This window comes from Podarcis gaigeae (assembly GCF_964106915.1).
Source record: "Podarcis gaigeae genome assembly, chromosome: 2".
Taxonomy (NCBI): Eukaryota; Metazoa; Chordata; class Lepidosauria; order Squamata; family Lacertidae; genus Podarcis; species Podarcis gaigeae.
In genome coordinates, this window is record NC_139679.1 from 115,646,651 (window position 1) to 115,655,929 (window position 9,279).

Consider the following 9,279-nt stretch of genomic DNA (forward strand, 5'->3'; position numbering starts at 1 on the left):
ACTACACCACCGCCCTCCGACAGGCTGCAATGCACTGCGAGTTCCAAGACTTAGACGATGCCCTGATGGATCAAATCGTCTGCAGGGTCCGGGACATCCATCTGCAACGGCGTCTCCTCGCCAAGCCAGACCTCACGCTGCAGAAAGCCATTGAGGAGGCTGTGGCCTCAGAAGCTGCTGAACGCTCCGCCCAGGAGATCCGCAAGGCCAGCAGCCCGCATCTTGCTAGGAAGCCAGTTCCAGTGCATCAAGAAGAGGCCAGCAGTGATGAGGCATCCTCCAGTGAAGACGATGACATGCACCAGACAAAGCGGGAGCACAGGAAGTTCCAACAGAAGTCCAAGGGCCAGCCAGAATGTGCCAGCTGTGGAGGCAACCATTCCCGTGCTAAGTGTCGATTCAGAGACGCCATCTGTCGGACGTGTTCCAGAAGGAGCCACATCGCTAAGGTCTGCCAATCAGCTTCGTCTGACACCCCCTCTTCACCGACTCGCAAGTCCAAGTCTTCACTCCAGTCCGCCAAGGAAAGCTGTTCCGCTCTCACCAACTGCCGCTGCCCGTCTGGAACCACAATTGGCCAAAACGACTCACCTATGCGACACAAGCTGAACGTCACGGTGCTCATTGAAGGAGCTCCATGTGACATGGAGATCGACACCGGGTCTGCCCTGCCCATCGTGTCTTGGAGCACCATCAAAAGACTGGTACCCAGAGTGTCCAAAAGGCAACTCGACTCTCACCGCGTACACCTGAGAGACTACCAGGGAAACAACATTCCCGTGGTAGGAGTTGGCCGGTTCCGGATAGCCTTCAAGGATTTTTCGGGCCTGCTCTGACTGGTGGTGGTCGAAGGACAGCGGCCAAGCCTCCTAGGGCTAGACTGGTTTGATGCCCTCGGCCTGGAAGTCACCGGCATCAACTGCATCTCTAACGCAGAGACTGAGGGTCTGGTCAAAGACTTTGCAGAGGTTTTTGACAGCACTTTGGGGCAATATACAGGTACGCCCATCTCCTTTAGCCTTGATCCACAAGTTGCCCCCATCAAGCTAAAGCCATGCCAGGTTCCCTTTGTTCTCAAGGCTAAGGTGGACGAACAACTGGACAAGCTGATTGCTCAAGGAGTTTTGGAGCCGGTTGACCACGCCAAGTGGGAAACCCCCATTGTCATGCCTGTCAAGCCAGACGGGTCGGTGAGAATCTGCGCTGACTACAAGTGCACGATCAACAAGGCACTTCAGCAGCACACTTACCCGGTTCCTGTTCAACACCTGCTGCATTCCTTGGGTGAGGGTAAGGTCTTTGCTAAGTTGGACCTTGCCCAAGCCTATCAACAACTGCCCGTCGATGATGCCACTGCTGAAGCCCAGACGATCGTCACCCACCGAGGGGCATTCCGTTGCCGCCGGTTGCAGTTCGGGGTGAGTGTGGCTCCTGGCATCTTCCAAAGCCTTATGGAGCATCTCCTGCAAGGGCTTCCGGGCGTGGTACCATATTTTGATGACGTCTTGGTGTCTGCAGACTCACACCAGCAGCTGTTTGAGCGCCTCTGTGCCGTGCTGACCAGGTTCCAGGAGACTGGGCTCAAGGTAAAGAGGGAGAAGTGCCAGATCGCCGTTCCACAGGTGGAGTTCCTGGGCTATCTTATCGACGCCTCTAGCCTTCACCCGACCACATCCAAGATCTGCGCTATCCAGCAGGCCCCCATCCCAAAGAACAAGACGGAGTTGCAGGCGTTCCTGGGACTACTGGACTTTTATAACATGTTCCTGCCTCACAAGGCCACGGTGGCTGAGCCTCTTCACCGACTCCTCAGCACAAAGACACCTTGGTCCTGGGGTCATAGGGAGATGGCCGCCTTCAATGCGGTCAAGGCTCTCCTTTCATCGGAGAGTGTGCTGGTACAGTACAGTGAAGCCAGGCCGCTGGTCCTTGCCTGCGACGCCTCACCTTTTGGCATTGGCTCTGTCCTTAGTCACCGTTTTCCAGACGGAAGAGAAGCACCGCTTGCCTACTTTTCCAGGACGCTATCTCCAGCGGAACGGAATTACAGCGAGCTCGACAAGGAGGCACTGGCACTTGTGGCTGAAGTGAAGAGGTTCCATGAATACCTCTACGGCAGGACTTTCGACCTCACCACCGACCACAAGCCGCTCCTGGGCCTCCTCGCCGGTGATCGACCAACTCCACCGGTCCTCTCGCCGCGCATGCTGCGATGGACTGTTTTCCTGGCTGCCTACCACTACCGGCTCGTCCATCGCCCGGGGAAATCAATGGGCCATGCCGACGCCCTCAGCCATTGCCCTCTTCCAGCATTTGTGGAAGACCCGGCTACTGCTTCATCGCTCCTCCTGATTGAGGATCACCTGGCAGCACCTGTATCGGCTGCCACTGTGGCCTCTGCATCTGCCCAGGATCGCACCATCAGCCGTGGGCTCAACTGGGTGTGGAAGGGGTGGCCACAAGGGCCTTTTGCATCAGAGTTCCAGCCCTTCGCAACCAGACAACATGAACTCTCAGCTCATCGCGGCTGTCTGCTGTGGGGAGACCGCGTTGTGATTCCCCAAAGACTCCGTCAATGCGTCCTGGAGGCTCTGCACGTTGGCCACCCGGAAATCGTCAAAATGAAGGCGTTGGCTCGGTGTTACGTCTGGTGGCCTAACATGGACGATGCCATCACTGCCTGGGTTTCCGCCTGTCAAGCGTGCCAAGAATCGAGGCCTGTGCCACCGACAGCTAAGGGACACACCTGGGAGACGCCCCTGGTCAAGGATGCACATTGATCTGGCCGGCCCCTTTCATGGCCGGACCTTTATGGTAGTGGTGGATGCCTATTCCAAATGGCTGGAGGTGGCCCTGATGCCCTCCACCACTACCAAAACCATCATCCGGGTGCTGCGAGGCCTCTTTGCGGCGCATGGGTGTCCTCATGTCCTTGTCTCCGACAACGGACCACAGTTCACGACAGTTCTTTTGGGAGTGGGCATCCGCCATACCCTAACGGCACCATTTCATGCATCCAGCAAGGGGCAAGCAGAAAGAATGGTGCGCTCGGCAAAAGAGGCACTGGTGCGCCTGGACTGGGAAGACTGGCATGAGCGGGTCGCCGAATACCTGTTTGTACAACACATCACCCCTCATGCAGCCACAGGGCGGAGTCCTGCTGGACTGCTTATGGGCCGCCGCCTCAGGTCCCCGCTTGACCGGCTGCACCCAGACTTTGCCGTGGTCGAACCCCCAGGCCTTGCCAACGTGCCACGGTCATTTGTCCCCAGAAACCAGGTCTTTGCCCGGAACTTTGTGGGGGACATTCCTTGGGTGCCAGCCACAGTAGTGGGAGTCACTGAACCTCGCTCGTACCAGGTGGCACTCGAAGATTGATGCTTGTGGCGCCGGCACATAGACCAGCTTAGGCGCAGGGTTGGGGACTTGGGCACTACCGTGGTGCCCCCAACTGCGCTTGTGGCTCAGGAACAGACACTTACAGATGGTGAGGCTCCACCTACACCTCTCTCACAAACTGCCGGCGTGGAGCCGAACCAAGCCGCTTCAGAGGGTCTGCCACACTTACCACAGACTCAGACCTCTGCCGTGCCTGACATTCCGCCAACTCCACTTGCGGAGGTTCCACCCACAGCAGCGGATCCAGGGGACTTGGTTTCAACGCCACCTAGGGTCGCACCAAAGCCTCAGCAAGAATTGTGTGGCCCCCCGGACTTTGCTACCAGTCCCCAGCGGTCTGGCAGAGTTTCCAAGCGCCCAACTTATTTAAAGGACTATGTTGTTGGACATGTATCACTGTTGGTCTAAGCATGTGAAATGTAACCGATATGCTTTTGTGCCTAATTGAACCGTTACATGTAGTGCTGTATATAAGGAAACGATTACAGTGGTGTCCCGCAAGACGAACGCCTCGCAAGACGGAAAACCCGCTAGATGAAAGGGTTTTCCGTTTTGGAGGCGCTTTGCAAAACGAATTTCCCTATGGGCTTGCTTCGCAAGACGAAATGTCTTGCGAGTTCCTGCAGGTTTTTCCCCCTTCCCCCCCCTTTTCCTAAGCCGCTAAGCCACTTATCAGCTGATCCGCTGATAAGCCGCTTATCAGCTGATCCGCTAAAAGGCGCTAAACCGCTAATAGCGCTAATCCGCTAAGCTGTCAATGGGCTTGCTTTGCTAGGCGAAAAAACCGCTATACGAAGAGCCTCACGGAACGGATTAATTTTGTCTTGAGAGGCACCACAGTATGATTGTAACTAATGCCTTATCTCAGTGGGGAGGGGTGTTATGTACTGAAGTCTCACCCTGGGCCAGCAGGGGGATACTGTAGATAGTTACGCAAATGAAGGATTGAAAGTGACGTTCAGTGATTGGATAGTTTGTATGCAAATGAAGGATCAAAAGTGACGTTTAGTGATTGGATAGTTTTAGAAAGTTGCAACAGTTACATTGTCCTGGAGCTCTATATAAGCTGGCTGACTGAGCTCCTCAGTTCAGTTCTGCTCCAGCTTACAAATAAAGAGCTGCTTTGGAAGAATCGCTGTGTCGTCTGATATGTTCACCCACAACTTAACAGACGGGAATGCGCAAATTCAGTTCGGATGACCATCATATTTACTACTGTGGGCAAGAATCCCGTAAAAGAAATGGATTGGCCCTCATAGTCAACAAAAGAGTGGCGAGAGCTGTGCTGGGATGCAATCTCAAAAATGATAGAATGATCTCAATACGAATCCGACCAGACCTTTTAACATCACAGTAATCCAGGTTTATGCACCAACTACCGGTGCTGAAGAAAGTGAAATTGACCAATTTGACCAACTGTCAAAACTGTCATCTTGAAAGGGTGGTGGCTTTAGGCTTTCTCTGAATGACAGAGAATGTGACAACAAAAGGATGTGATAATGGCTCTTCAAGAGTTGCATAGCCTGAAGGAGCCTGGAGGCTGAAATGTAGGCTGTTGGGGGGGCTGGGTTGGACTTTTAGACTTATCTTTTATTTCTAAGATGCTGAGCCTGCGCTGGACAGCACCAGATATTGTATGGCTATTTTTGGATGTATCATTTGATGATTTTGTTTTGTTTTGAAGAGTTCTGCAAGTAAAAGTTTGAAGAAAAAAAAAAAAAGAAATTGACCAATTCTATGAAGACTTACAACACCTTCTAGAAATGACACTAAAGAAGGATATTCTTCTCATTATATTGGACTGGAATGCTAAACTAGGGAGTCAAGAGATAAAAGGAACAACTGGCAGGTTTGGCCTTGGAGTTCAAAACGAAGCAGGGAAAAGGCTAATAGAGTTCTGCCAAGAGAACAAGCTGGTCATCGCAAACACTCTTTTCCAACAACACAAGAGACGACTCTACACGTGGACATCACCAGATGGGCAGTACCGAAATCAGATTGATTATATTCTCTGCAGCCAAAGATGGAGAAGCTCTATACAGTCAGCAAAAACAAGACCTGGAGCTGACTGTGGCTCAGATCATCATCTTCTTATAGCAAAATTCAAGCTTAAACTGAAGAAAGTAGGAAAAACCACTGGGCCGGTAAGATACAATCTAAATCAAATCCCTTATGAATACACAGTGGAAGTGAGGAACAGGTTTAAGGATTTAGATTTGGTGGACAGAGTGCCTGAAGAACTATGGGTGGAGGCTCGTAACATTATACAGGAGGCAGCAACGAAAACCATCCCATTGAAAAGGAAATGCAAGAAAGCAAAGTGGCTGTCCAACAAGGCCTTACAAATAGTGGGGGAGAGAAGGCAAGCAAAATGCGAGGAAGATAGTGAAGGATACAGGAAACTGAATACAGATTTCAAAAAAATAGCAAGGAGAGACAAGAAGGCCTTCTTAAACGAGCAATGCAAAGAAATAGAGGAAAACAATAGAATGGGAAAAACCAGAGAGCTGTTCAAGAAAATTTGGAGATATGAAAAAAACATTTCGTACAAAGATTACCATAATAAAGGACAAAAGTGGTAAGGACCTAACAGAAGCAGAAGACATCAAGAAGAGGTGGCAAGAATACACAGAGGAATTATACCAGAAAGATATGGATGTCTCGTACACCCCAGGTAGTGTTGTTGCTGACCTTGAGCCAGACATCCTGGAGAGTGAAGTCAAATGGGCCTTAGAAAGCACTGCAAATAACAAAGCCAGTGGAAGTGATGATATTCCAGCTGAACTATTTAAGATTTAAAAGATGATGCTGTTAAGGTGCTACACTTAATATGCCAGCAAGTTTGGAAAACTCAGCAGCGGCCAGAGGATTGGAGAAGATCAGTCTATATCCCAATCTCAAAGAAGGGCAATACCAATTCATCTCGAGAGAGAACGGAGTGTACCTCCAGGGGTGAAGTCAAACCACTGTGTTATCAGCACCAAAGTGACCTCCCTAGGGCTCAAGACTGGGCAGCAGGCATGGAGGTCATGGGCTGCCCAGATGACAATACCCATCAGCTGCCCTCACCTGGTTAAGCTGGCCAATCGAAGCCATTTCCCGGAGTGTGGCCACTGTTGCATGCTAACAGCTTCTAGTAGCCACAGGTGAGAGAGCTGAGTGCAGGGTGGGGGTCAAAGGTGGGCAAACTACCCCAGAATGATGTGTCTCCCTTAACACCCCATATGCCCCACAAGTATTTTAACAGATAACAGATGTTTTGAGGTCAGTGTGCCGTCCCCCACTCCCACATTAAGCCCCCACACCAAGCGTCAGGGTGTGAAAAAGCCACACTCCTGCCTGGCATTTTCCATACTTAGAGCCATGAATCAGAGCGATAAGTGGTGTTTCTGAAGAGATAACCCTCTGTTCCCCTGGCCAAGGGCAATGGCTGGAGGCCCTTGCGAAACTGCCAGGTGCCCAAAATGCCAGAAAGGCATTTGTTTTCTTTGACGAATGGCTGTCTGTGCTGAAGATAATGAATCGCTTCATCATTTTTATCTGCTTTTTTTTTGGTTGTTCTGAAAGAGAAATTGCATCATTTATCTGATCACGATAACTCGAGAACAAATTGGTCAATCTGTACAGTACAAGTTTGGGAACGTACAGCACCGAGGAAGATCTGATTAGATTGAGCTGATATGGCAGGAAAGATAAGAAGGGAAGTCCAGGAGAGTGTGGGTAGTGGGCAGATCAGCTGGTAAAGCCCGAGACTCTCAATCTCAGGGTTGTCGGTTTGAGCCCCATGTTGGGCAAAAGATTCTTGCATGGCAGGAGGTTGGACTAGATGGTCCTTGTTATGTACTGAAGTTCTCACCCTGGGCCAGCAGGGGGATACTGTAGATAGTTATGCAAATGAAGGATCGAAAGTGACGTTCAGTGATTGGATAGTTTTAGAAAGTTGTTATAGGAACAAGGTACTGGAGCTCTATATAAGCAGGTTGACTGAGGCCTTCAGTTCAGTTCTGTTCCAGCTTACAAATAAAGAGCTGCTTTGGAGAAATCGCTGTGTCGTCTGCTATGTCAACCCACAACTTAACAGTCCTCGTGGTCCCTTCTACAATTCTGTGATGGTGCACAATCTGGAGTGGCACTTGTTAGGAGCAAGCATAGGAAGCAGCCTTATATGGAGTCAGACCCTGGGTCCACCTAGTTCACTGAGTGGCATCAGCTCTCCAGGATTTCTTTTTATATATAGAGAGAGATATTTATTAGATTTTCCAATTTAGTACAAAAAACAAAAATACAAAAATACACAATCAAAAAAAGGAAAAACAAATCAAAACAAAACAGATATAGTTTCCAGAACTTATTTCTGTTACCTTGTTTCTCAAACTTCCTCTCACCTCCCCCCTTTGTATTCCAGTTCAAATCTTAATTCAGCAAATCCTTATTATAACTTATTTATAACTTATTTTAGCTTATTACTCCACTTTTACTTTCCAGCTGGTAACCACTTAATTTCTGTCCAACAACATTCTCACATTCATTAAATTTGCAATATTTCTGCAAATAGTCTTTAAATTTCCTCCAATCTTCTTCCGCCGACTCTTTTCCCTGGTCTCGGATTCTGCCGGTCATTTCTGCCAGTCCCATATAGTCAATCATCTTCATCTGCCATTCTTCCAGAGTGGGTAGATCTTGTGTCTTCCAATGTTTCACAATCAGTATTCTTGCTGCTGTTGTTGCATACATAAAAAAGGTTCTGTCCTTCTTTGGCACCAATTGGCCGACCATGCCCAGGAGAAAGGCCTCTGGTTTCAGCTCTCCAGGATTTCAGACGGGGAGTCCAACCCTGCCTGGAGAAAATGGTAATGGTTTCAACCCTGATGGTTGAAAATGAGATCTTCTGCATGCAAAGCAGCTGCTCTGCTGCTGAGCGATGTCCTTTCTCCAGGATTTACAACCCCAGTGCAAAGCTTTGGGGTCGTTCTCCACCTCCAGTTGTTGTTGTTGTTGCTGCTGCTGTTTTATTTTATTTTGAATTTAAATACCAGATCTCAGGGCAGTTCACAGAATAAAATCAAGATATAAAACCACAAAATACATAATCAATATAAATGCAGCAACCCAATGTTGTTGTTGTTTAGTTGTTTAGTCGTGTCCGACTCTTCATGACCCCCTGGACCAGAGCACACCAGGCTCTCCTGTCTTCCACTGCCTCCGGCAGCCTGGTCAAACTCATGCTGGTAGCTTCGAGAACACTATCCAACCATCTCGTCCTCTGTCGTCCCCTTCTCCTTGTGCCCTCCATCTTTCCCAACATCAGGGTCTTTTCCAGGGAGTCTTCTCTTCTCATGAGGTGGCCAATACCCCAGCAACCCAATACCCCCGCCCCACAAAAAACCCACACAACACATTTTAAAAGGGCATAGGATAGAAATTGGATCAACCAAGGGCCTGGTTAAAAAGGAATGTTTTTGCCTGGCACCTAAAGGTGTATAATGGAGTCGCCAGGTGAACTCTCAAGGAGGAGGCACACGAAGGAGGGCCTCAGAAGATGATCTCAGGGTCTGGTAGGTTCATATGGAGAGAGGTGGTCCTTGAGGTACGGCGGTCCTGAGCCATTTAAGGCTTTATAGGTCAAAACCAGCACTTTGAATTCGGTTTTATTTTGTCAAGCTACAAAATGCTTTTAAACAACCCGCAACCAAAAAACAACAACCCCCGTCCCCATTTCTCTTATAAAAAGGCCACAAAAGAATATTCCTGCGGGGAAAACACAGTTACGATTCCCTGCACACAGGACCAAAATTATGTACATCACAACTCCCACTAAGTTACACAACCACTCTCCTTGACTGCGTTTTCTCCTTGGCCCAAAACAGAGGGAGGATACTA

At 49.4% G+C, this 9,279-nt stretch overlaps 1 long non-coding RNA gene across 1 annotated transcript in view; it reads right to left on the bottom strand.

The window, feature by feature from the left end:
• The window catches only part of LOC310838171, a 46,602-nt gene extending 40,063 nt beyond the window's left edge, over positions 1-6,539 (bottom strand). The window contains exon 1 of the long non-coding RNA XR_014560760.1: positions 5,949-6,539. This is a non-coding gene — a long non-coding RNA (uncharacterized lncRNA). The remainder of the gene's footprint in view (positions 1-5,948) is intronic.
• Positions 6,540-9,279: the final 2,740 nt, after the last annotated feature.